This window comes from Rhinatrema bivittatum, chromosome 6 (genome assembly GCF_901001135.1).
Source record: "Rhinatrema bivittatum chromosome 6, aRhiBiv1.1, whole genome shotgun sequence".
Classification (NCBI taxonomy): Eukaryota; Metazoa; Chordata; class Amphibia; order Gymnophiona; family Rhinatrematidae; genus Rhinatrema; species Rhinatrema bivittatum.
The window spans coordinates 338,704,217-338,730,438 of NC_042620.1; the positions used below are offsets into that span (position 1 = coordinate 338,704,217).

General features: G+C 42.6%; 1 long non-coding RNA gene across 1 annotated transcript in view; it reads right to left on the reverse strand.

The window, feature by feature from the left end:
* Positions 1–22,471, reverse strand: part of LOC115094559 — a 330,280-nt gene extending 307,809 nt beyond the window's left edge. Inside the window, exon 1 of the long non-coding RNA XR_003857581.1 lies at positions 21,826–22,471. This is a non-coding gene — a long non-coding RNA (uncharacterized LOC115094559). The remainder of the gene's footprint in view (positions 1–21,825) is intronic.
* Positions 22,472–26,222: the final 3,751 nt, after the last annotated feature.

Below are 26,222 nucleotides of genomic sequence, written 5' to 3' on the forward strand. Positions count from 1 at the left end.
AAATGCACTATGTACACTAGCTGACCCACTTACAGAAAATTAGTATGGGCTCATAATTTTATTTTGAGAAACCAAAGTAGTCAAGCAAAGGAAGGAGCGAGGAAAGTGATTTTCAAGGCCTTCTAGATGTCTGCTCGAATTCTGCTGCAGCATTTTCTTTTTCTGCTTTCTCATGATGATCTTCTTATTACAGGAGGTGCAATGAGTTGCTGTCTCTGCCAGCTTTCAATTAAAAGGCTTTTGTGTACTAGTAACATGCATTATTCTTAACGCCTGTGTTATAGGTGTATAGGAGCTTGCTAATGCACATTAACCAAGCACGTGCAAGTCAGCAAACTACCAGTAGCACCTTTTTGGATTTGCTGCCACAACTAGGGATATGCATTTGTTTGAAACAAATTTGAAAACAGCAACAAATTGGTCTGTTTTTTGTTTGTTTCAAAAGAAATGAATTTTGCCCCCACCCTCAAACCCCCCCCCCCCCCACAAAATTGTAGGTGTCATTCATTTTCAACAAAGTATTGTAAATAGTGCTCACTGTTTTTATACACTACTCACTATTCGCAAATAATGCACACTAGTTGCAATACTTTGTAAAACTTGAATGAATGAAAACTAAGAAAAATTAAAAGAGCTGGAAACAAAAAAGGAAAAAACAAAAAACAAAAACGGAAACAAAATTTTTAGCCATGGACATCCATAGCCCGAGCTGGCAGGAGGGAAGCCAGCTCCTTCCTACTGATGAAGAATAGAGGGCCTTCTGCCAAAAATAAGTGGGGATGTAGGGATGGGTGAGGCTTGGAGATCCAGTTTCTGCTTAGGGGTCTGTGGCTGGATATTGCTTGCGTGTTATCTGCTTGGGGGAGCAGAGGGAGATATGGCTAGATTAGGTGCTCAAATTGTACTTGACAGGATAGAGAGAGAGATTCCAGCACTCTCTGGACCAGATAGCAGGAGGAAACTAGGTATTTTTTATTTTATTTTATTTAGCTCACACGTTTTTGTTGGTAGCTGAAGGCGAGTTACATTTAGGTACTGAGGATATGCTGAGTGTGGCAGCAGTAGCGTTGACTGCATTGTTTGCAACTCTTTCATAGGTGTCCTGCATATCAATTACTTCGTACGTCAGGGATCAAAACTGGCAGATAACTCACCTTACCATGTTGATTTTAATGCTGATTAGTATATAGATCCCTAATTATGATTAGTATAATTATGATTAGTATAATAATTAATGATTAGTATATAGATCCCTGATTAGTATATAAGATCCCTATAGGTCTACTTTGAGAAAAAAATAGACACCCTCCTCGCTCCTCTCAAGGGGCCCTCTGCTCAACCGAACTACCCTCCCACCACCAGCACACAACACTCTCACCCAACCCACATGCAATACAAAGCAACTACAGCTTTGATGGCTTCCCTTGAGCAGACGTCCGCCTTAGAAATTGAAAACATCCTTAGGAAGATGAAGCCCTCGTCCCACCCACTTGACCACATCCCATCCAATCTACTGTTCTCCATTCCTAACATTATTGCTAAACCGATAGCAGACATCATAAACTGCTCGCTCTCCCAAGGTCAAGTCCCTGACCAACTCAAGCTTGCTATTCTCAAGACTCTCCTTAAAAAACCTAACCTTCCACCCACTGACCCAGCTAACTTCAGACCAATTGCCAACCTCCCAATGATTGCAAAAATCATGGAGAAGGTAGTAAACAGACAACTATCCGAATTCCTAGAAGAGAATGACATTCTAACCTCCAATCAATTCGGATTTCGAAAGTCACTGAACACTGAATCTCTACTAGCCTCGCTTTCTGATAACATCCTCATCAACCTGGAAAATGGTCAACCTTTCCTTCTCGTCTTACTGGACCTCTCCTCAGCGTTCGACACTGTGAACCATTCCTGCCTCATTCAGCGTCTAGCAGATATTGGAATAACAGGTTCAGCGCTCAACTGGTTCAAATCTTTCCTTGAAAACAGGCAATACAAGGTTAGGATTAACAACAAAGAATCACTCCCCTATCAGATCAAAGCTGGGGGTACCTCAAGGATCATCCCTTTCCACCTACACTATTCAATATTTATCTCCTTCCACTCTGCCATCTACTATCTAACCTCAAGCTAACACACTTCCTATACGCGGATGACATTCATATCCTCATCCCGATAATGGAATCCCTCCACAAAACGTGGTCTTACTGGAACAGCTGCCTTTCGGCAATCAAAAACATGCTAACAAGCCTCAACCTCGTGCTAAATACTAGCAAAACTGAAATCCTCATAATAGCTCCAGACAAGTGCTCTCTATTCAACCCAACTAGTTCCACCCAATTCTCCTTCACATCAATCGACCACACGCCACAAGTAAGAGATCTTGATGTACTTCTGGACAACCAACTCAACTTCACCAAGTTCATAAACAATACTACCAAAGACTGCTTCTTCAAATTGCAAGTCTTAAAAAATTAAAACCTCTTCTACACTTCCGAGACTTCCGCTTGGTACTACAATCTATCATCCTCCCTAAACTGGACTATTGCAACTCACTCCTCCTGGGCCTGCCAGCCAACACCATCAAACCACTTCAGATGGTCCAGAACGCGACGGCCAGAATTCTCACTAACACCAAAAAATGGGATCACATCACCCCTATCCTCCAAAATCTTCACTGGCTGCCTATAAAATTTAGGATACAATTTAAATCCCTCATGATGATTCACAAGGCTCTTCACAACATCTCCCCCCTCAACCTATCCTTCCAACTACAGCAACACATCTCCAATAGACCAATCAGAAGTGCATACCAGAACATGCTTCACACCCAGCCAACAAAAACCTCATTGAGGAAACGAGCTCTGTCCACTGCAGGTCCCCATCTTTGGAACCTGCTCCCACCGGACCTCCGCCAAGAACCATGCCTTCCGACATTCAAAAAGAAGCTAAAGACTTGGCTATTCACTCAAGCTTTCCCTGAGAGCTAAAATCTGGTGAAGCGACAGACGATATACCTACCTCTGTACATATGTTCCTGATTTATGGTTCCCAGTTACATTTAATTGAGTTTATGAAAGTTCTCTTTAATAGTTTTCCTGTATACTTGTGTTAATGTATTCTGCCTTGAGGCGACTGTTTTAATGTATTTCCACCCTGGAGGCGACTGTTCAGTTCCTTGTAAACCGGTGCGATATGTATTCTTTACAGGAACATCAGTATATAAAAATAAATAAATAAATAAATAAGTGTGAGTTTAATTTTAGGTATAAAATGAAAATATTGAGTGTGGTGTTGCTTTCTATGAGGGATATTTAGTAAAATGTTTTTTTTTTCCCATTCTGTGTCTATGGGAAAAAGGCTTAGTAAATGACCCCACATATTCTGCAAAGCTTGTGGAACTGTTTTTAATACTTGAAGGTCATCAGCAAGCAATACATTTATCATTTTTGTAGAACCTATCTGAAGTGAAGAAATGATCAAGTTGTTACTTATTCTACCATGCTCCCATGTACAGAAGAATAGGTAGCATTAGACGAGATTTTATCAGCATCAGACCTTGTGAATTCCGAATTCAATAAACTATTTGTCTTTGAAGTCTCAGGAGCTTCTTAAAAAGGTTTTTCGATTACTAGTCATTGTCTAAAATTATCATCTTTTCTGCTAGACAGTATGTGATTTCTACAAGGTGCCTTCATTTTTAAGCTTTCACACAAAACTTTCTTCAAACTTCTTGCAGCTTATCTAACCTATAGGAGAAAAGAGCTGTGAATTAACACAAAGATGCTGCTTCTGCCTTTTCCCCATATTATTGATGCAATATTTTAAAATGACAGAAAAACGTCAACAATATTAGTTATATTGCTTGGTATTATTTCTTATCCAAAATGTTACACTGTATGAAATTTCAAATGAAAGAAAAGTCACTTTAGCCTGTATAAAGTGTTTATATTAAACTGTTTTAGCATATTAGTAAAGGTCATGCATTTTTTAAATATAGTGCACAGTAAAACAAAATGAACAAGTGATATACATGAGCAGTCAAAACATTAGAAATGTCATAAATTTGAAATGACATAATGATATTTTTTCCCATGTACACCCTTTTCCCCCCACTGATTTCTAACGAGGAGCGCTATGTTACAGAGCATATTTAAATGAGGCCGTGGTGCGTGAAGTATGGGCAAGCATATTTAAATTTTTCCTTACAGTTTCTTGATGTCAAACCGTGAGCATTTTTTGTGCCCTCTTCCATATAGAGATGACATTAGCAAAGCAACCATGGATGTCCAAAAGAATAATGAGTCTCATACTTATTGTAATGAAACCGACGATGATGATATGTGTTAGAGAGCAGAGTCAGGCCTAAGCAAATGTGAACGGGATGCTAACCATGTGGGAACTCTTGACAGCATTTTATCTAACTCAGTAAATGATTTAATGTATTCACCTGAGATGTCAAATTCATTTTATGAAAAATGTTCTAAGTGCCCAGCAGAGGACATATTTGCCCCTAGGTTTTTTTTTTTTTTGGTTTTCTTTGGTATTCTCTGTACCTACAGCTTTTATTGCTAAGGGCATTCCTAGCTTACATTTGGTAATGGATCTGAAGACTTGTAAAAATAAAATTTTTTAAATCCTATGATGGTAACTTTCATACAGCCATGTGGGCAAACATGTCCGTGCCTATGCCTGCTCATGCCCAGAAATGCAGCTATTTTATAACATATGGGCCAGATCTTAAAAAATACGCGCGGGGGTAGATTTGTTCGTGCAACCCGGGGCGAACAAATCTACGCCCGATTTTATAACATGCGTGCGCAGCCGCGCGTACGTTATAAAATCCGGGATCGGCGCGTGCAAGGGGGTGAACACTTGTGCACCTTGCGCGCGTCGAGCCCAAGGGGAGCCCCGATGGCTTTCCCCATTCCCTCCAAGGCTGCTCCTATCTAGGTACAGGTTTTACTGATTTTGGGGTTTTTTCCCCTTCTTGCAGGGCAAAAAGGACATTTAAACACAGCAGATTTTTTTTTTTTGTTTACCAAAGTTCAATTTATGTACTCCACAATTCATACAAGCCTGACAAAAGTTGGGATTTGCACAAGTGCATTGCTCACACGCCCACGTGGCAGGATTGGGAGACCCACATTCCCAATAGCTGAAAAAACCTGGTGGGGTATGTCCTTGGCAGTACTTGCAAACTCAGGGGATAAAAATTTTACTGAGCTTACCAGACAGACGGTGAGTCCTGGAACCGGTGTCACAGGGACAGTATGGCCTTTTCTTTCTGTTAGGGTTGAGGACCAAGCTCGGCTGACCAACCCCAACGGGAACAATCCAGGACTCTAGGGACAGACTAGACTAGGGGATCTTCAGCCTATATCAGCCACCTTCACCGCAGGTTGTGCCCTTGGGTTCTGGTGGCCTGCAGAACGTGAACAAGGGAAGAGACCTAAGGCTAAGGCTGGACTGGAATCCGGAGTGGTGAGGAATGGTCTCAGGTGAAACTGAACAGGCTTAGGGATTCAGGCTGTAGGCTGATGTCTGGTGAGTCTGGAGCTAATGTACGAACCAAGGGCAGGAGTGGAACAAAGGAGAGGTTACTAATACTGGCAAGCTTGAGACAGGAGGCCTGGGAGCCAGGGAGCAAGGTTTGAGACAGGAAGGCTTAGGGAAGCCACAAGGCAAGCTTGGAAAAAGGAAGGCTTAGGGAAGTCACCAAGCAAGCTAGAATACAAGAAGGTTATGCAGAGCCACAAGGTATACAAACACGGGAAGGCTTTGGAGTGCCACAGGGTATACAGAGACAAGGGGCAAAGGAAGAAGCTGAGCAGACTCAATGACAAGGCCCAAAGTGTAGACTTAGGCAGGGAATTGCTGAGTCATGAGGTCACTGAGAGTAAAGCTGGAAAGAGGGTAGGCACAGCTCCCGGAGGACCTCTGGAGTTTGGAAGACTGCATGACAAGTGGAATCACTAAAGCAATATACCTATTTTCAGTCAAACTTAGGTGCATAAATTTCCAGCTGAAAATTCACCAAAATTCAGGGTTCTAAATTTAGTGAAGCTGTTCATTTGCCTAGATTTAGGACCATAATAAAATGACTACTTCTGAAAATTAGTGTTAAGCAATAAGCATCAATTCTTTCCCCATCTTAATTTCACCCCTTCAGTTACCCAGTTGTTAGGTTTCTAAATTTAGGGGCCTAGTTAAACTGGAGGTTAAATTTAGGGATGTAGCCATAATACATTTTCAAAAAGACCAATTTAGGATCCTAACTTCCAATGTTAACCACCTAAATCGAAAATCCTTTGAAAATTGACCCTAATGTGTTTCTGTGAGATTGTTAATTGTTTTGATGGTTATATATAGGCTTGCTTTTTATGATGATTGTATTTTATGTTTATGGCTCTGTAAACCACTTTGAACTTGCTTGCCATGTAATAGTGATCTATAAATTTGATTTAAAAAATACAGAATAATGAGAGAGCAGGCAACAAATTACTTTAGATGAAGTCACTCAGAGGGTTGGCATGGAGATTCAAAGCCTTTTAGCTTTTGGATTGCTGATCTGACTCCAGTTCAGCTCAATAGCATCAGAAAGTCATCAATATTAGAGACGTGCAGCAGTAAAATCATTCAGTTCGGGCTTCGTTTTTGGCCCACTGTGGGAAATCTTGTTTTTCCATCGGTTCAGGCTATTTTTATCGGGGGACCCCGATTTTTGGGTTAGTGCGCACTATTCCGAAAAACAAATGTTTCCAAAATTTCGGAAAAATTGCCTTTGTTTTTCGGGTCCTCCAAACCAGGATGAATTAGAGAATTTCGTTGAAATTCTCTAATTCATCCAAAACGAATGCACATCCCTAATGAACATGTACCAGCTGTTTAGTTCCCAAAATAAAATGGATTTGTGGATTTCTATTGTAATCTTGATTATGACTCCCCTGAATTCTACTTAATAGATTCTTTAAAGAGGATGAAAGCTACTTTAAAGCTATTTTAAAGAGGATGAAAGCTACTTTTTCATACCTGGAAGCCATTCTCTCAGGGCTGGTTAGGGTTACATGTTTGGGAAACTTGCATTTCTTCAGCACGTAATACAACTGCGTAGTGGATGAAATTAACATTTTCAAGTAGGGTGACATGTACATAGAAACCAGCATAACTTGTTCACAGTCCATTGAGTTTTGTCATAATGATTAGACAGGATTATAAAGTCATATATTTAATTATTATGCTCTGCGCTGAGAGATAATCACAAAAGTCTTAAAACATAAATTGCTGTTACTAAGAGCAGTGAGAAGATGTAAAATGTAAGATCTCAGTATTTCTGAATCTGAGAAGCATCTGTGAGTTTTCTAAACAGATTTCAGTAATTTCTGCTAGAGATGTGAATCGTGTGCCAGATCGTCTTAATGATCAGATTCGGCTGGGGGGGGGGGGAAATCTGATCGTTAAGATATGTGAATTGTAATCGTTTCTGATTCCAATTCACATGGCTAATTTTTTTTTTAGGGAGGCCCGCGCCACTAAAAAAAAAAAAACCCATGGGGGCCTCGGGGAGAGATCCAGGGGAGCCTTGGGGAGAGGAGAGATCCGGGGGGCCTCAGGAAGAGATTTCCCGTTCCCAGGCATCAGCTGTTCTAAAAAAAAAAATGGCGCCAATGCCCCTTTGCCCTTACCATGTGACAGGGTATCCGTGCCATTGGCCAGCCCCTGTCACATGGTTGGAGCACTGGATGGCCGGCACTATCTTTAAAGATGGCGCCGGCCATCTTTACTCATCAGCCCCTATTATATATAGTATAATAGGGGCTGATGAGCACTGGATGGCCGGCACCATCTTTAAAGATGGTGCCGGCCATCCAGTGCTCCTACCATGTGACAGGGGCCGGCCAATGGCATGGATACCCTGTCACATGGTAAGGGCAAAGGGGCATCGGCGCCATTTTTTTTTTTAGAACAGCTGATGCCTGAGAACGGGAAATCTCTTCTCGAGGCCCCCCTGGATCTCTCCTCTCCCCGAGGCCCTCCGAGGCCCCCTGGACCACCAGGTAATTTTAAAAGGTTTTGGGGGATCGGGAGGGGGGGTCGATTTAAAGGGTCGGGTGGGGTTTTTTTTTAGCGGCGCGGGCCTCCCTAAAAAAAAAGGGTCGGGAGGGTGGGGGAGGCTAAGGGGGGTCGATTTAAAGGGTCGGGTGGGGTTTTTTTTTAGCGGCGCGGGCCTCCCTAAAAAAAAAGGGTCGGGAGGGTGGGGGAGGCTAAGGGGGGTCGATTTAAAGGGTCGGGTGGGGTTTTTTTTTTTATCGGGCCATCGGCGCCATTTTAATTAGTGGCAGCCAAAATGGCGCCGATGGAAGAGAGCGGGAGATCGCGCCGGGACCCCCCCCCTCCCCTGGACCTCCAGGTAACTTAACATTTTGGGGGGCTTCCGGAGGGTGGGGGAGGGTAAGGAATTGGTTTTAAAGGGTAGGGGTGGGTTTAGGGGTTGTTTTGGTGTGCCGATTTTCCCGCCCTCCCCCAAATAATTCCCGTGCCCTATTTAACGATACAATACAAATGTCCCTGGCGATAAATCGGGGGCATTTATATTGTATTGTGCACTCTAACGATTTAGGACTATTTTAAAATTATCTGACGATAATTTTAATCTTTCAAAAACGATTCACATCCCTAATTTCTGCCCGTATTTTCAAAAGAAGGTTTACAGAAGGGTGGAGATATATAAGTTTTAATGTGAATGAAAAATGATGAGGCATTTGAAAATGGTGGAATGGATTGGAAGGCTAGCAAAATGTAATGGTTTGAAGAAATAATGCAAAGAGACAGTTCCTGCTAGTAAATGTTTAAAGACATGTTGTAAAGGCACAGTCCCACAGCACGGTGGCTGTGCTACACAACTCTGTGTGGAGTTTGGATTCCAGTCAGGACTTCCACTCCTGGGTAAGCCAGGGCAGTGGCGATGCTGCAGTGACAGTGTTCACAGCCCCAGGGGGAAGGAAATCATAGTCGTCATGCAACTGCAGCACCTACTAGTACATTTTAAAATCCCTGCACGGGTGAATTATGGGGGGTGACTCACATGGCTGGGTCCTGCGCGAGCCGCGCATTGTCGGAAGGGTCCGGTCACTTGCCTAACCCGTTATGCGCCAAAGTGCCGGGCCTTTGAAAAGGGGCTGGCTGGGGAGCGTGGTCTGCTCATGGAGGGGCGGAGCAGAGGGCAGGCTGGGACAGCGCCATTCAAGGAGCAGTAAGTGATCTAAAAAAAAAAGCTAGGGTTGAGGGTCGGGGAAGAGAGGAGAGGGGAAAGGGTAGTAAGATTAGGCAGGGGCATAGAGAAGTTCCCTCCCAGTCCGCTCCTTATTTGGAGCGGACTGGGAGGGAACTGGGGAAGCCCTGCTCCCATTGCTGTATGAGGCCTTTCAAAACTTGCCCCCACCCCCACGTACAGAGGATGTTATAATCCACTGTGCATGTGCGTGCGAATGTCGTATTTTATAACACGTATGCTGACGAGCACATACTATAAAATTGCTGCTTTCATGTGCATGCGTCGGAAATTACGTGCACAAGGACGCGGGTGTGGGTCTTAAAGTTGACCCCCTAATCAATTGTATTCAGAGCCATTGATTGCAGGGGTTTCCGAGGGTGCCCTAGTGCATGATGCATGACTCCTGGCGGAAGCCTGTACCTGCAATGATAGGACTATGAGACTTAGAAGGGGATTTAAAATAGAAGGAAATTCCTAGGCAGCTGTCAATACAGGCTCATAGCTGTGGATCCAAGGGCCTATTCTGATTGAATAGGAGTGAGAGAAATCTGCCAGACTCTCCCGAAAAAAGAAAAGAAACTCAGTAAAAACAAACCCCCCCAAAAAATTGTCAGAACAAAGGAGAAACATTACTTTTCTTGAATATATTTGATAGGAATGTGAATCATGTTTCTGACGATTGAAAATATCGTACGATATTTTCAAAATCATCAGAAATCGGAGGCTCTCCAAAACCGATAGGAAAACCCCACGAAATTGTTTGTCACATGGCAGGAGCACTGGATGGCCAGCGCCATTTTTAAAGATGGCGCCGGCCATCCAGTGCTCCTACCATGTGACAGGGGCCGGCCAATGGCACGGATACCCTGTCACATGGTAAGGGCAAAGGGCCATTGGCGCCATTTTTATTAGTGGCAGCCGAAAACCCAAGAGCGGGAGATCACTCCCAGGACCACCAGGTAATTTTAAAACGTTTTTGGGGGGATCGGGAGGGTAGGGGAAGCTAAGGAGGCAGTTTTAAAGGGTCGGGGTGGGTTTTTTGTTTATCGGCTTGGGTGCAGCCGATAAAAAAAAAAAAAGTTGATGGGACCGAACGAAAAAAAATCCTGAATGTGAATCGGAACCGGAATCAGAACCGATTCCGGTTCCGATTCACATCTCTAATATTTGATGCACTTAAGATGCAAATTAGAATAGTTATTCTAAACATTATTGGGGGAAGGGATTAACATTATCATACCGCTTCATATCAAAAATTATCTTATTACTCTTTTCAAATGCTAAGGTAGTTTACTTTTTTGATCCTCCCTGGAGAAAATATCACCTGTCTTTCACCAGTTGTGTTTACTGGTGTCCTCTTGTTAACAGTAATGTGTTAATCTTCCAAAAAGAGTTACACACCCTAAGGCACGGCCATCCCTTTGCCCCATCATGTGACAGGTGCTGCCCAATGGCACTGATAGCCCCTGTCACATGATAGAGGCAAAGGGTGGCTGGCACCTTTTAGACTAATGGTAGCTGCTGGCCCAGGAGTGGGAGATCGATCCTGGATCCCCCAGTAGACCACCAAGCATTTTTGGTGAGTCGTGAGGGGTCAGAAGGGTGGGCTAGGATGGGTGGGGTCTCATCATTGTATTAAATGGGAAGGGTTGGGGCGGTTTTGGTAAAAAAAAAAAAAAAAAAAAGAAAGAAGAAACAATCAAACAAAAAAAGAGCCAGGGGTGGGCCCGAAATGGCCACCCCTGAAACGATTAAAAAAACAAAATTAAAAATGTTGATGGTACCACCCCTATTGTCCAGTAGCACTATAAAAATTATAGTTGTTATTATTGTTTATCAGCCTTGAGATCATCAGGTATGATTTTCCAGAGATTTATCTCCTGTTTGGTGCATATTCATTTCCCCCTTATGATCCCTTGGATTTCTTCACCCCAAATGAATGACTTTATACTAGTGGTGGATAACTCCAATCCTTGAGAGCCACAAACGAGCTTTGTTTTCAGGATATCCACAGTGAAAAGGCATGCGATGAAACCAGACAGAATGAATGCACATCCCTACATGCATTTCTGCCAATGAGCTCTGAATGAGGATTGGTCAAGGAAGGTAAATGAAGTCACATGACTTCTCTGCTTACTGGCTTGCTGAATACTGACCTCCCTGAAGACAACTTTCAAAGGAATTTGCCTGAGTAGCTCGGCAGTTGCTTGGTCAAATTTCCCAGGCTGAGAATTGCCTTTTTCTCTGCAGCTTCCTCACAGCAATACTTTTCTAAAGCAGGTGCAAATTCTATGGGTGCCTTGGTATCAATGGTCCCTGTAGGCCTCCAGTTTTCAAAGGGAAGCTCAATGGGGAGCTTTTCTTTTGAAACTATATTGTGTGTGAGTGAGTACAAGCCTCTACCTGGTTTGAACATCTTTCCATTCATTATATTTATTGAGAGATATAATCTATAGCCCTTCATTATCCTAAGTATCCACCTTTATTATCTTGTTTTATTGCCCCTGCTTAAATCTTATATATTAACTGATGTAATAAGTGAACTAATGGGCACACTATCTTTCAATCTGGTAAATAATTTAGAAAAAAATATAGGTATTGAGCTTAGGAAATTCACAATCTAATTAATTTAAAAGAGGCATGCTGTATTTACAAATTTCATTCATGTACTTAAAACTCTGCATTCCTGAGATTCATTAAACCCCTTTACCATGCACAAAAATTGCCGATTCTAATATCCAAGGATTCTTCAAATCAAAGGGGAGTACAGTCAGCAGGATTCTTATTGTTAGAGCTTCCAATTATTATTCAAATGAAAATGAGAATTTATGAGCAATTGAGCATCTGCCATCTCAGATGATCTTCTTGCTTATGGACCTCTGAGATTCATAGCATATCCTTAATCCTATAAATGGGGGTTCAAAATTATTTCATTTTATTTCAATATCATCATGCCTGAAAATAGTTATGACAGTGCAATATGCTATTGGAAACATATTAAGTGATGGGGGAAATATTTCAAAACCATGATCATGTTAATATCATTTTCAAGAGTCATAATTTAAATGGTTAGAGGTAAATAAATATACTCTTTCACCACCGCATAACTCCATTTGTGTTATTTGTTAAGGGTGAGCATTTATTTTCAAATAAGGTAAAACATGATGGGGGTATTTATTTATTTATTTATTTTATTTAAAAACTTTTATATACCGGTATTAGTATGCATACATCATACCGGTTTACAATGTAACTTTAAAGGTAGAAATTACAATGAACAGGGAGGGCGAACAAGGAGGAGTATACAAAGAGCAGGAGGTGGAGGAATTAAAGCAATAAATAAAAACTGCAACGGACTATTTACAGGAATATACAAGGCGTAGGCAAGATACTTGCAGAAGTCGGTGTACTTAATCAGGGTAGGCTTGTCGGAAGAGCCATGTTTTAAGTTTTTTTCTGAACTTGGCATAACATGGCTCTAGCCTGAGAGTGGTAGGGAGGGTGTTCCATTGTTTAGGGCCTGCAATGGATAGTGCACGGTCCCTAGTAGAGGAGAGGTGGGCTTTTTTCAAAGGGGGAATGGAGAGGGTGCCTTTGTTGACAGTGCGAGTGGGTCGTTCAGTGCGTATAGGACGAAAGGGTTCATCCAACCAATTGGAATTGTGCGAGTGGATGGACTTGTGCACTATGGTTAGAATTTTGAAGAGAATTCGGGATGCGATGGGGAGCCAGTGGAGTTCTTTGAGTATTGGGGTAATGTGATCAGCTTTCCTTGAGTTGGTGATGACCCTGGCGATGGCATTCTGGAGCATTTGTAAGGGCTTGGTGGTGGAGGAGGGTAGGCCAAGGAAGAGGGCATTACAGTAGTCCAGCTTTGAGGAAAGGGTGGCTTGGACGACGGTGCGGAAGTCATGATAGTGGAGGAGGGGTCTGAGTTTCTTCAGGATGTGAAGCTTGAAGAAACCTTCTTTGAGGATGGAGTTGATCTGTTTTTTGAGATTGAGTTGTTGATCTATGATAACCCCAAGGTCTCTTACTGTGGGTTGGGGTGTTATGACGTTGAAAGCTGGATCGTTGGAGATCGGTGGTTTGGGAGGGAGGTGAGGAGAGATAAGGAGCAGCTCTGTTTTGGAGGAGTTTAGAGCGAGGTGGATGTTGGTGAGGAAGTCATTGATGTTGGCAAGACATGTGTTCCAGAAGGCAAGGGCATCTGAGAGAGAGTTGTGAATGGGAATGACGATTTGAACGTCATCTGCATAGAGGTAGAATTTGAGGCCGAGGTCTGTGAGGAGCTGACATAGAGGTGTGAGATAAATGTTGAAAAGGGTGGAGGAGAGGGAGGAGCCTTGTGGGACACCTTGAGACAAGGGATAGAGTGTGGAGTTGGCGTTTCCTATCTTGACGGAGAACTTTCTGTTAGATAAGTAGGATTTAAACCATAGTAGGGCTAGGCCTGAGATGCCTATTTCGGATAGCCGGTTGATGAGGAGGTTATGGTTGATGGTATCAAAGGCAGCTGAGATGTCGAGTAGGGCGAGGAGGTAACAGTTGCCTCGGTCCATGCCTATGAGTAAGTGGTCCGTGAGGGAGAGCAGGAGGGTTTCTGTATTGAGGTATTTACGGAAGCCGTATTGGGCTGGATGCAGAATGTTGTTGCTTTCTAGATATTCTGTAAGTTGGATGTTTACAATCTTTTCCATAATTTTGGATAGGAAGGGCAGGTTAGAGATAGGGCGGAAGTTAGCGGGGTCTTTAGGGTCTAGTGTTGGTTTTTTTAGGAGGGGGGTTGACAATAGCTTGTTTAAGAGCATCTGGGACAGAGCCTGAAGAGAGGGAGGAGTTTATGATGTCTGCGATGGGTTTGGATATAGTGTTCGGGATGGAGAGGAGGGATTTTGTGGGAATGGTGTCTGAAGGGTGGGAAGCTGGTTTAAGTTTTCTGAGAATAGATTCCACTTCTTTAGCGGAAGTCAGGTCAAGGGTTTGGAGGGTGGGTGAAGTGGGGGAAGGTTGGAGGGAGGGGGAAGGGGAGGTGGATGGAGAAGGGTGTTGAAATCTGCGGAGGATGTTGGTGATTTTTGTGAGGAAATACTGGGCGATTTCTTCGCTCTTAGTGGAGGCATCATTCTCAGGGATAGTGGGCTGAGAGGATTTGGTGAGGTTGGCAACATAATTGAAAAGGGCTTTCGGGTTGTACATGTATTGGTGGATCTTAGCTGAAAAGTAGTCTCTTTTTGTTTTGAGGGTGGTTATTCTATATTGGTGAAGGGTAGTTTTGAAACTTGAGGCGAGTTGGGGTGAGGGGGCTTTACGCCAGTTTCTCTCACGCTGCCTGAGGGTATTCTTTAGGGATCTTAGTTCAGTCGTGTACCAGGGTTGATGATTTTTTGTGGGTTGGGTAATGTTACGTCTGGAGATGGGGCATAGTTTGTCAGCAATTTCAAGAGTCATGCTGAGCCAGGATTTGATGGCAGTCTCTGGACTGGAGCAGTCAAGGCTAGTGGATGTGTTGGAAATGGCAAGAGCCAGTTCATCTCCAGAGCAGGGTTTCCTGAAGGTGAAGGTGGTGTTGTTTGAGGGAGTGGGGGTAGTAGGGAAGTTAAGGGGGAGGAGGGCTTTTATGAGGAAGTGGTCTGATCAAGGTACAGGGGAGCAGGTGGGGGGGTGGGATGGTAGGAAGCAGTGGTTGATGAATATAAGGTCAAGGGAGTGACCAGCTTGGTGCGTGGGGGAGGCAACAATTTGTCTAAGGCCTAGAGCTTGGAGTGCAGTAAGGAATGCCTCACAAGAAGGGGTAAGGGGGGTGGCATCGACATGGAGGTTGAAGTCTCCTAGTATGATGGAAGGGATTTCAATGTTTATGTTGGCAGATAAGAATTCAATTAAGGGGGAGGGGTCCCGTTCGATGGATCCAGGAGGGGCATAAATGAGACAGATTTGCAGTGAGGGGGCTTTGAAGAGGCCAATTTCTAGCTTGGAGGGTGATGTGGTGTGGGAGAGTTTGAGATTAAGGTGTTTCTTGAAGGCTAGGAGGATGCCACCTCCTCTTTTCTTGGGTCTTGGAATGGATAGGAATTCGTAGGATTGTGTAGGTAGCTGGTTCAGGAGGACAATGTCTGTTTCTTTGAGCCAGGTTTCCGTGATGGCACAGATGTCTGGCTTGGTGTCAGTGAGGAGGTCATTTAGGATGGGGGTTTTTTTGGAGAGTGATTGGGCGTTGAACAGAATGATGGAGAGGGTAGTGAGTCCAAGGAATTGGTTGAGGGGGGTAGTGAGGATAGGGAGGAGGGATTTGTAGGGGGGGGTGGGACGGGGGGGATGGGAATGGGGGAGTCTGTTGTGGGGGAGGTGGATGCGGTTGATGTGTTGTGTGGTCATAGTGGGTGGGTAGGCAAAGGAGGAGGGAGGGAGAGGGGGTAGGTAAAAAGGAAACTGAGAGGATATAGGGTAGTACAAGGCGGGGATTAAGGTATCAAGGAGTTAAACTGAGAGAAGGGCACTGAGGAAAGGGCACAAAGCTGATTAGGTAGGGTAAGAGGTGTAAATAGTGTACCATGCAGGTTATACAATGCAGGTCAGACAATGCAGGTTATACAGCTTAGATAACATGCACAAATAACAGAATAGAGCAATTTAAGGTGTTAGGGGGAGTAGTCCAGTGGCTGGGAGGCAGGCTCATGAGCACCTGTGAGAGGTGGGATAGGCACTTTGAGGAGGTGCCCACTCACTCGGAGGTCCTGGAGCTGGATGGGTCTTGGCTGAGAGGCTGGCAAGTGAGCGGCGATACTTCAGGGTCAAAAGGGACTGCTGGGTGAGAAGGAGGTCCGTGTAGTACTTTAGGGTCTTCCAGGGTCCTTCAGGGCAGTCCGAAGGGGCTGCCCGAAGGGGCGCTCAAAGGGGCAGGCCCCTTTGTCGCGCTCCTTCGGCGCGCTCCTTCGGCGCGTGACGCTTGACCAGGTTAGATTTTTATACCATTTATACCAGGTTAGATTTTTACCCATTTGAAACAAATGGGTAAAATGCAAATTATACCATTTTTGTTTAATTCATGGACTTCTGAAAGGAATGGAGAGTGCCATGAATTTAAATGAAAATTTTTATTTCATGTTTAAGTTTCTCACTTTAGTCTATAAACATTTAAAAGTGTTTGCAGTGAGATTAGAACTATAGGAACCAACTAATTCCTGTGCAAGGTAGCAACCAGGCCAGAGCCAAGATGGAAAAATTAGGCAAGTAGACAGAACAGAGAACTAATCAAGATGAAGCATTTTTTTTTAAAGTAGCCTATAGCTGGTATCTGGATCAAGTGACCCTGATATTCTCACATTAAAAGGTCTGAGCATGAGGAAAGACATTATTTTCTCTGTTGGATTTAAGAGGTAAAGCTTGTCTTTTCAGAAGCTCTCTTAGAGTGAAAGAAAAGTTTCAAAAAATGAGAATTTTGGCAATGGCAAAGGGCTTTTTCTTATCTTCACTGTACTCGCATTGCTCTCGCTGTGACACAGAGGTGCTGTTTTCTGTCTGTTCACTGGTCCAGGATAATGAACTGGAGATACAGAAACAGTGATCACTGATATTTTGTATCTGTCTGATTCTGCACAGTGCACCACACTGTTTATCATCAAATAGATTTCTGTGACATTAAATACAGCTTTGCCAGTTTTCTCAGTTTATTTTCTTTCTTATAGTTTTTTGTATATGTGTTAGGGATGTGCAGCAGGGAAAGATTCATTCCATTTGGTATTTGGATTCGTAGGGACCAAAATCTGTTGCATCCGTTCCTGGAATCCATTCAATAGTTACATATGTATTTTTTTCCAAAAACCCCCCCCCCATGTCAACCTATTAAATTTAACTATAACCCCCACCCTCCTGACACCCCCAAGACTTGCCAAAAGTCCCTGGTGGTCCAGCGGGAGTCCTGGAGCGATCTCCTGCACTCGGGCTGTCAGCTGCCGGTATTCAAAATGGCGCTGATAGCTTTGCCCTTACTATGTCACAGGGGCTACCGGTGCCATTGGTCGGCCCCTGTCACATGGTAGGAGCAATGGCCGGCTGGCGCCATCTTGTGCACAAGAGAAAATATTTTAAAAAGGGTGGGGCATGGGCATGACGGGGAAGGCCAAGAGATGTGTACGTAAATTCTTACAAGCAGAGGTACATGCTGGTATTCCATGCCATGTAACTTTACTACATTTATGGATGGCATGTAAGTAATAAAACAAAAGAATCTAGGCCAGTCAGCGGTGCTCTAAGGGTCAGGGCTAACAGGGAAGGATGATTATTAAATTAGGCGGGTATGGAAGTCCTATCCCTTAACTGGGCAAATTGGCAATGAACTGGGAAAATGGGTCTTGGCGCACATCTCTTATAAAATTCCCCCACTTAAGCGGTAGAAGTAGCATTTGAACGCCATGTACGCACATTCAGGCTATTTTACAATATGCACGCAAATACACGTGTATGTTATAAAATGGATGCTTCTCTGGCTATGAGCTGGCAAACATAAGCCCATGTGCCTACACGCCTGTTTCAAAGTTAGCATCCCGTTGAGTATGTGTGACAGACTGACACAGTCAGCATTATTGTTATTTTTTAGACTGTAAAAATATTTTTACTTCCACCCTCCACATTTACAATATAACATACATAAAATCATAGTAAATAAAATAGATAAAAAGTAGAAACATACATTGACAAACATGGGCCAAAACCTTTATCAATAAACTGAACATAGTTAATCAAAGTTGCCTGTTACTGCTCTTAGTCAATCTAGTGGTTCAGAACAAGGGATTACCTCAACCATCTGATTCAAAGCCCTCTTCAAATAAGAAGGATTTAAGTGCCATTTTGAATGACTTAGCCTCTTTTATATTATGTCCATCTAAGGGGAAGGAATTTCCTAGGATAGGACCTCATGAGTCTCAGATAAGTGCATCGTGCAAAGATGCAACATCTCTAGTAATCCCTGACTGAAGGAGTGGAGGTTTTGCACCAGAATATAAATTCAGAGAATCAAATTCACCTATGGTGAGGTGATATTGTTTTAAAAAGTTGTGAATAATAACTGACATATATTGAATGTGCCAGTGGATGAGGTCAGTGAAATGATTTCAGCAGAGGATTAATATGATCCTGGATGCTGGTGCCCATAATCATACTGGCCGTGGCATTTTGGACAATTTGAAGAGATCTTAGTCGGGAAACTGAAATAGAACCCAATCATTTCCACGCAATTTTGCTGTCCCCTCATACTCCCAACTGAGACTACTTTAAATATCTAAGAAGGATTTCAGATGTTGTAACAGTCACAACTTAGCGAAGGGCAAAGAAACGAAAAATATTGGTGTAACAAGGGATTCTTTATTTGAACTTCCCCGATTCTGGCCGAGTTTTGCTCACATAGGAGCTGCCTCAGGGGGCTACTGTACAGATGGGTTCTTGAATATGACAACTTCAATGTGAAACCATCACAGTATACTAAAAATGATTCTTAGCGCTGTCAGTGCCGTCAATGCCACAGATATGGTATTCAGAATTGTACCAGGTATGATTGACAAAGTTTCAAAATTGTGTAGTGCTATCTCTCATAATGAATAGCAAAAGGGCAACTCTCCCGTTTTCAAACAGTCATTGTAAACATCGGCAGGGAACTGTAGCGCATAGTAAAATCTAAAAACCTGCCGATGTTTACAATGACTGTTTGAATACGGGAGAGTTACCCTTTTGCTATTCATTACGAGAGATGGCACTAAACAATTTTGAAACTTTGTCAATCATACCTGATACTATTTTGAATACCATATCTGTGGCATTGACTGCACTAAGAGCGCTAAGAATTGTTTTTAGTATATTGTGATGGTTTGACATTGAAATTGTCATATTCATGGATCCATCTGTACAGTAGCCCCTGAGGCAGTGTTACACCAATCTTTTTCGTTTCTTCACTACTCAGCAATATTGAGCGGCTTCTGCTTTGTTTTTTGTGTCCACAACTTAGCGAGTGGCATTTTCTCTGCCGATCTTATGCGGGGAAAACATAAGTAAGCAGGTTGCATACTTTCTGAGAGACTGGAATATTGTGACCATCAAAAGAAAAAATTGAAAGTTATGAGATGGGAAATGGGTTAATATAATCCCTTTAGAATGGTACAGGTGACTGGCACAGTATCAATAAAAATAATATTGCAACATCACCACCCCCCCGCCAGTAGCTACTCAATTCCATCATTCCACTGCAAGGAAAGGGCAGAAGAGGGAAAGGCAATAGGCATAAAAATGGTAGGCGCAGAGGACTGGGTGTTTCGTTAAAGCCACTCAGCCAGTCAGAAGGACAAGCAGTCCTTCTGACTGGCTGGTGTTTTCACTGGCTGAAGTGTTTTCACTTGCAGAAAGCCAGGAGTAGAAGCCAGCTCAAGTCATAAGACATTAAATTTTAGAGAGCATGTGCCACCTCCATCTGTTTCTCTCCCTTTGCTTTGAACAGGAGCAAAAGGTAGGAGAGCATTAACCCGGAAGAGACAGGTGCAGGGGCAGCAGAAGGATAACATATAACACCAGTAGTGCACTCCTCCATGATTACTGCTTCTAAGGCAACAGAAGCAGTATTTTCAAAAACGGATACACTGAATTAAAAGATATTGAAGAGCTTGTAGCTGAAGAGAATTTGGAAATTTTAAGTAGCGTCTTAGCCTCCATTGAAGAGGTTGGGGAGGTAGATCATGCTGATGGCGTTGAGCGCAGTCTTCCATTACTGGATTTTCCATGCAGCTGCTTGCTCTGAGGCCCCTTTATTTTATGGCTATAGAACATACAGCTCTACAACAAAATTGTATCCACCTCAAAACTCTGAGGACAAGAAGCTTGCACCATGTTCTTCTATGATTGTAAAACAAAATGCTACCAGCATCATTTCTGAATGGAAGTCTGCAAATCAGGAAGGGATGGGGATCACAGCTATCCCTTCCTTCATTGGAGATCTCATGAAAGTGGTGTGTGTGTGTGTGTGTGTGTGTGTGTGTGTGTGTGTGTGATCCAGAGCTGAGAAAGGGAGGCTTTTTCTTTTTGAGGTGTTTTTTTACTATGATGTTTTTTTTCTCTCGGTTGAGCAAAAGAAATGAACAAACATTAAACAAAATGAATCTTAAATTTAAAAAAAAATTGACCCCAAAGAAAAAAAACATTATAAATCAAACCATTTGTATGCTGATAACCTTATCAAAATTTCCTAAGTAATTCTTTTAGTATCATTGGAATACTACCATCATCAGGAGACAAGGCTGCTAGAAATTAGGGATGTGCATTACTTTATAACCAATAAGGAATCTGAACTGCAAATGCCCTTTTTTTTTTTTGTTCTGCATTTCAAAGGAAACAAAGCCACAGCAGCACTAAAAACCCAAATATTCTACGGTTTTCATTTCAGGAAATAGCATGCACTGTTTCCAAAGTGTGTGATATTAGCAATTAGCATGCACTATTTACGAATTGCAAATAGCACGCACTATTCCAAAATTGTGAGCAATATTTCCTGAAACAAAGAAAAAACCAAGACCCCAAAAAGCTTACACTATTGAAATAAAATGTGGTTGGAATCCTCCTCACACCCCCCACCCATCTGAAATAAAAAAAAATATATGGCCTGCACAACCCTGAAAATTATGCCAGGGAGCAGACTGGGGTGGAAACCTTCAACAGCTGAGGCTGATTTCTTCAGCTACTGTCTTTACAAAGTATTTTGAGCCATGAATATTTTCTTATCCTGATTAAAGGCTTCACTATTTCCCCAGAGTCAAAATTATCTAGTTTTGAGAATTACAGAGCCATTTATTTTAGTCTTAAATCAAATTAAAATTCTTATGTAGTTGAATGTGTAAAAATGGGTATTTTTTTCTAGGCGATAAAAATAATGTAGCCATAATAATTAGTATAGAATTTTCCAGCTCAGGCTATAAATATATTAACATAAGTAAGGCTTTTGATTTATGACTTGCTTAAATAATCAATTTCAACCACATCTAGTTTAATCCTCTGCAACATTTAGTTTTTTGCTGTTGCAATAGCTGGTTCGAATGGCTTTTATTATGACCCATACTTTGCTAGTATGCCTGCACGACTCGCTGGAAATCATAAATCTTATCATGTGAATTAAAATGCTAAATGGACGGGCAGTTGGGGCTGGGTCCCTGTCTGCCAGGGATAGCTTGAGTTCCTGGTCTGGCCTCAGGCAGGCACAGTTTGGGAGTAGTGGGTGGAAGGAAAGCAATGGTGCCTTGGACTGAGTCTTCCTCTGCCACCAGGAGCAGTAGTCGTACTTTAACTGCCTAACCCTACACTATTTCTTGTGTTCAAAGTGGGGACTGTCTTTCCTGGAGGTAGAGGAGTAAGGCACGGCCAGAGGCGCATCACTCTCCTTCTACAATAACATGTCCAATGAATGAAAGACTTCATGTCTGGGATTAAACTCTGAGGTTACACATTAATGCAAATAGGAATGTACTGATATGTGAGGGATATGTACTTGTAAATAATGTAAATACATAAAAAGTTACCTGAAAGCAGGAAGCGCTGGGAACCAGTATTTTTGGTCAGCGATGAGATCTGAAGACAAGAAGAATAGTTGAGATAGAGGGTGCTGACAGCCGGACATCTGTTTGGTTCTCTCTGTTGTGATAGCGCTCAGTCAGGTCTGATGCAGAGAGTCAGGCAACAGAGTGGAGCACTGAACAAGACACATCAGGAAGTAAACAGTGAGAGAAGAGCTGTGCTGTCTCGGGCAGTGCTGGAGGAGTTCAGAGTGGCACAGGAGTGAGGAGAGGAAAGCAGCCTGTGAGGGATCAGCTGATTTCAATCCCAGTCACTGCTGAGGGCTGTCCTCTTCCATGTGCAGAACACCAGCGCTGCTGAGGAGCGGAGTTGCTGGGTGAGTTTTTGTCTGGGGCAGTGCTGGAGGAGCTCAGAGTGGCACAGGAGTGAGGAGAGGAAAGCAGCCTGTGAGGGATCAGCTGATTTCAATCCCAGTCACTGCTGAGGGCTGTCCTCTTCCATGTGCAGAGCACCAGCGCTGCTGAGGAGCGGAGATGCTGGGTGAGTTTTTGTCTGGGGCAGTGCTGGAGGAGCTCAGAGTGGCACAGGAGTGAGGAGAGGAAAGCAGCCTGTGAGGGATCAGCTGATTTCATTCACAGTCACTGCTGAGGGCTGTCCTCTTCCATGTGCAGAACACCAGCGCTGCTGAGGAGCGGAGTTGCTGGGTGAGTTGAGGGAAACAGAGAGGGTTCTGGCCTGGTGAGGCTGGGCAGGGGGTTCCGGTGCAGGGCCTAGGTTCTGACAGTTTAAATGAGGTCATCAGTGACATCAGCAGGAGCCTGTGTTTAAGTGGGGAAGGCTACCAATTTGTGATTAAAATAAAGAAAATGATGCACTTTTAAAAGTAAATGGCTGCAGTGTTTAAGAAAAGTGACCCTGACTTCCTGACTGGAACCAACTCCACAGTCCCAGGAACAGTTTTAAACATACAAATTGCCCAGTTAGAAGCCCTTATTCATTTGAGAATAAAATAACCTGTGAAACTCAGGGAAAAGTTTTTTTAAATATAGGAAAAGGGTTATTGAAACTTTAGAGCTTAAGTTTAATTATTAAAAATAATTTTGGATTTGTAGTTTAACTGAGACACATATTCGTGCTGACTGCTCATATTGTGTGGGTGTTTAAAGAGAGAGAAATGTAGAGAAAGTGAAAAATAAATATAAATAATATATTTAGTAGGTTTAGAGAAAATTTGAAAGTTTGTAAAAGCAAAGAAAATTAATTAAAAAGACTATTGGTACGATCCATACATCCCTGGTTGGGATGGTGCATTCCACAGCATAAAAAAAAAACAGAAGGTAAACATGAAGCCTTGACAAGGGCCTCCCTAGAAACCAGTGAACAGGTGAGCGCAGGTATACACGGTGAAGCCACAGCGCATGATTAAAAAGAGAAATAAAAGGCAATTTGATTAGTAAAAGATGTACCAAAAATTTTATAAAGATGAAAATAATAATCCCAGCTAAAAATTCTATTGATAATACAAAATAGAACTAGCTAATATATAACGTATAGTACTATTTAATAGGGAGACATCAGCAAAAGTAGGGATCTGCTGAGCTCAGAAAAAGGAAAAGCAGTTATAGAGTACAGAGAGCTGAGAGCCAGAAGTCTAAGCAAGCAGAGGTGCTGTCGAGGTCCTCTGACTTCTAGGCCCATAAAAAGTAGTATAAAGCATAAATAAATAATGAAAGAACATTCACACTAGTAGAGATGATTGAGTGAATGTATAAGGGTAGGTTCCTGATAAAGGTAAGGTAATAGTAAGGGGAGATTAAATATAAAGTTAATGCTGTTTCGCGTTTTAGTACAGCAGTTAATAGGATTAATGATGGAATGTGAGTGTTGGTGATCTCTAACCCTGATGAACACTAGAAAATTGAAAACTCAGACTGGTTCATCAAATGAAGTAAGGGTCACATGATATATACTCTATGCTGAGAAGTTGTTAAAGATACTGTCAAATGACAGAGAATCTGTTGATTGCAACAGTAATAATAATACTTGACAAAGCTAAGTATTATATGCACTGATATACAGAATAAGAGAAGCCAAAGTTTATACCGGATGCAAATAATATCTTAGTTTCATGGGAAAGGAACCAAAGAATGAATGCTTGAGTCACCAAGGTAATTTTATTATTTTGTGAAGTTGTTCTTTCATATAAAAAGAAAAGTAGGGACATTGAAATTATCCTTTGGTTTATACTAGCTAGATGCACAAGTAACAAGAAGCTGCAAATACATCCACATTGAGGGAACACACTGACCAGCTTACAGAAGATCTGGAGCGATTTTAGGGAGAAAGTTTCTTTTGTTGATTTCATTTAAAGAATAAGTTAGTAGGAAGAAGAAGAAGAAAAAGGAGAAGAAGAAGTAAAGAAAAGAAAACTGGCCAGCACCGACAGATGAAGAAACAGATAAGTTTTCATACCTAAAGAACACTTTTGTACTTGAGCCAGGCCTGAGCACTTATAAACATCAACAACGTATTTCTAAAGATAAAACACAGGAAAATACAGTGAAAGAATAAAAACTGAGAGAAAGAGAGAAAAGAAAAGACTATGTTGAAAGAATAACACTTAACTGAATGACAAGAAAAGAACTAAGAAAACTGGACCTAAAATAAAAAGAAAATATAGAGAATCAATTATTTTTAGTCAAAAGAAACAATATATGCAATAACTTTAGTACAGAGTTAAGAGAGAATTAAAGGGTAACGCTTATCTGATAAGTTGACAAGATAGAAGCAACTGAATACTTGAATAATTTTTCTTATTTGTAATTTCTTGTTTAGTTATAGATTATAATTTCTGTAGGAAATAATGTGTTAAGGTTATTTGAGAAAGTAGTTGTTTAAATGTGTACATTGTTATAAAGAAACAGCATATTTTCTTTAGTGTTTTAAATAAAATAAAAAATAAAATATAAAAAAAATACAATATCATACTATTTATCCTTGCCTCCCCTCTTTACCGCCAAGAGACTTTACTGGGTGGGTGGTAGCATCCCGGATCCCTACGCACCCCAATCCTAAGTGAGACCCAGAAGGGAGGAAGGCATTGAACTGCACTCTCTTGTGGGTAACATCTGAGAGCTTGCTGCCTGTTCTGAAGACTACATTTTAACACCAATCCCGGTCACGACAGCAATCCCATCCCACAGGAGAGGTGGTTTACATATTGATATGTGAGGGAGGGGGGAATATGCAGCCACACACAGTATGTCTAGTGGTCTGCAGCAGTGGTAAGGCCCACACTGATGATGAGAGCCATTCGGGGGACTTGTTTTGCACCAGCAGAATGACTTAATGATGTAGGGGGGGTGGAGAGCAATGACAAAAGGGCACAGCAGAGATGCCTCGACTCAAACAGGGGGGGCCACTGATGGCTGTGGGGAAGAGGGAGAAGAGGCACCCACCGAGTCATTGCTTTCCTGTCTCTCTCACACGCAGACAAGCTGCACAAAGTGTAACTGATGCACACATATTCTTTCTTTCTATTAATCTTCCTTCCTCCATGGATGACCCCTCAGCACTCTGCTTTCTATCCCTAAGCTTCTTCCCAGCATGCTCGCCCTTCCCCCTCCTCCCTGATGCTAGGCCTCGCCCTCTGGCTCAGCATGGGTACACAGGTCTACGGATGTCACAGATAACAGCCCTCTGCTTTCTTCTCCAGCCCCCTCCTCAGCCAGGCTGCCTGCAGAGAACGGAGGAAAAGTGGTAGGACAGGACTGAGGTTGGAATGGACAAGAACATGGCAGCAAGATTGAGTTTTGCCCGTCGAAGGAGTGTGAGCATGCTACATCAGCTCCATTGGCTCCTGGTGAGAGAATGGATCAGGTTTAAGATTATGACCCTGGTCTTTAAGACAATGAAAGGAAAGTTTCATTTTTTGAAAGTTTCAGTTTTTGAAAGTGGACATTCCACCTAGAAAGTTCCGGTCAGGAAAAGGAAACCTCCTTCATTATGGAGGGAAATGGGAATGTTTTCAGTAAGGAGGGAAGGATTTTGGAGGTTCGGCAAGAGGAGGACTATCTGTTGTTTAGGGAGAAAGTGAAAACTCAGCTTTTTAGGCAATGAGGAGCCTTTACATGGGAGATAGGAAAAGAAGTAAAATGGCACGGGCCATCCTGTGCTCCTACCATGTGACAGGGGCCAGCCAATGGCACAGATACCCTGTCACATGCTAAGGGCAAAGGGCCATCGGCGCCATTTTGATTAGTGGCAGCCGGCGGCCCAAGAGCGGGATATCGCTTCCAGGACCCCACTGGACCACCAGGTACTTTAAAAAAGTTGGGGGGGGGGGGGGGGGGATTAGAAAGAATTAAATTTAAAGCTATGGAGTGGGTTTGGGGGTTATTTT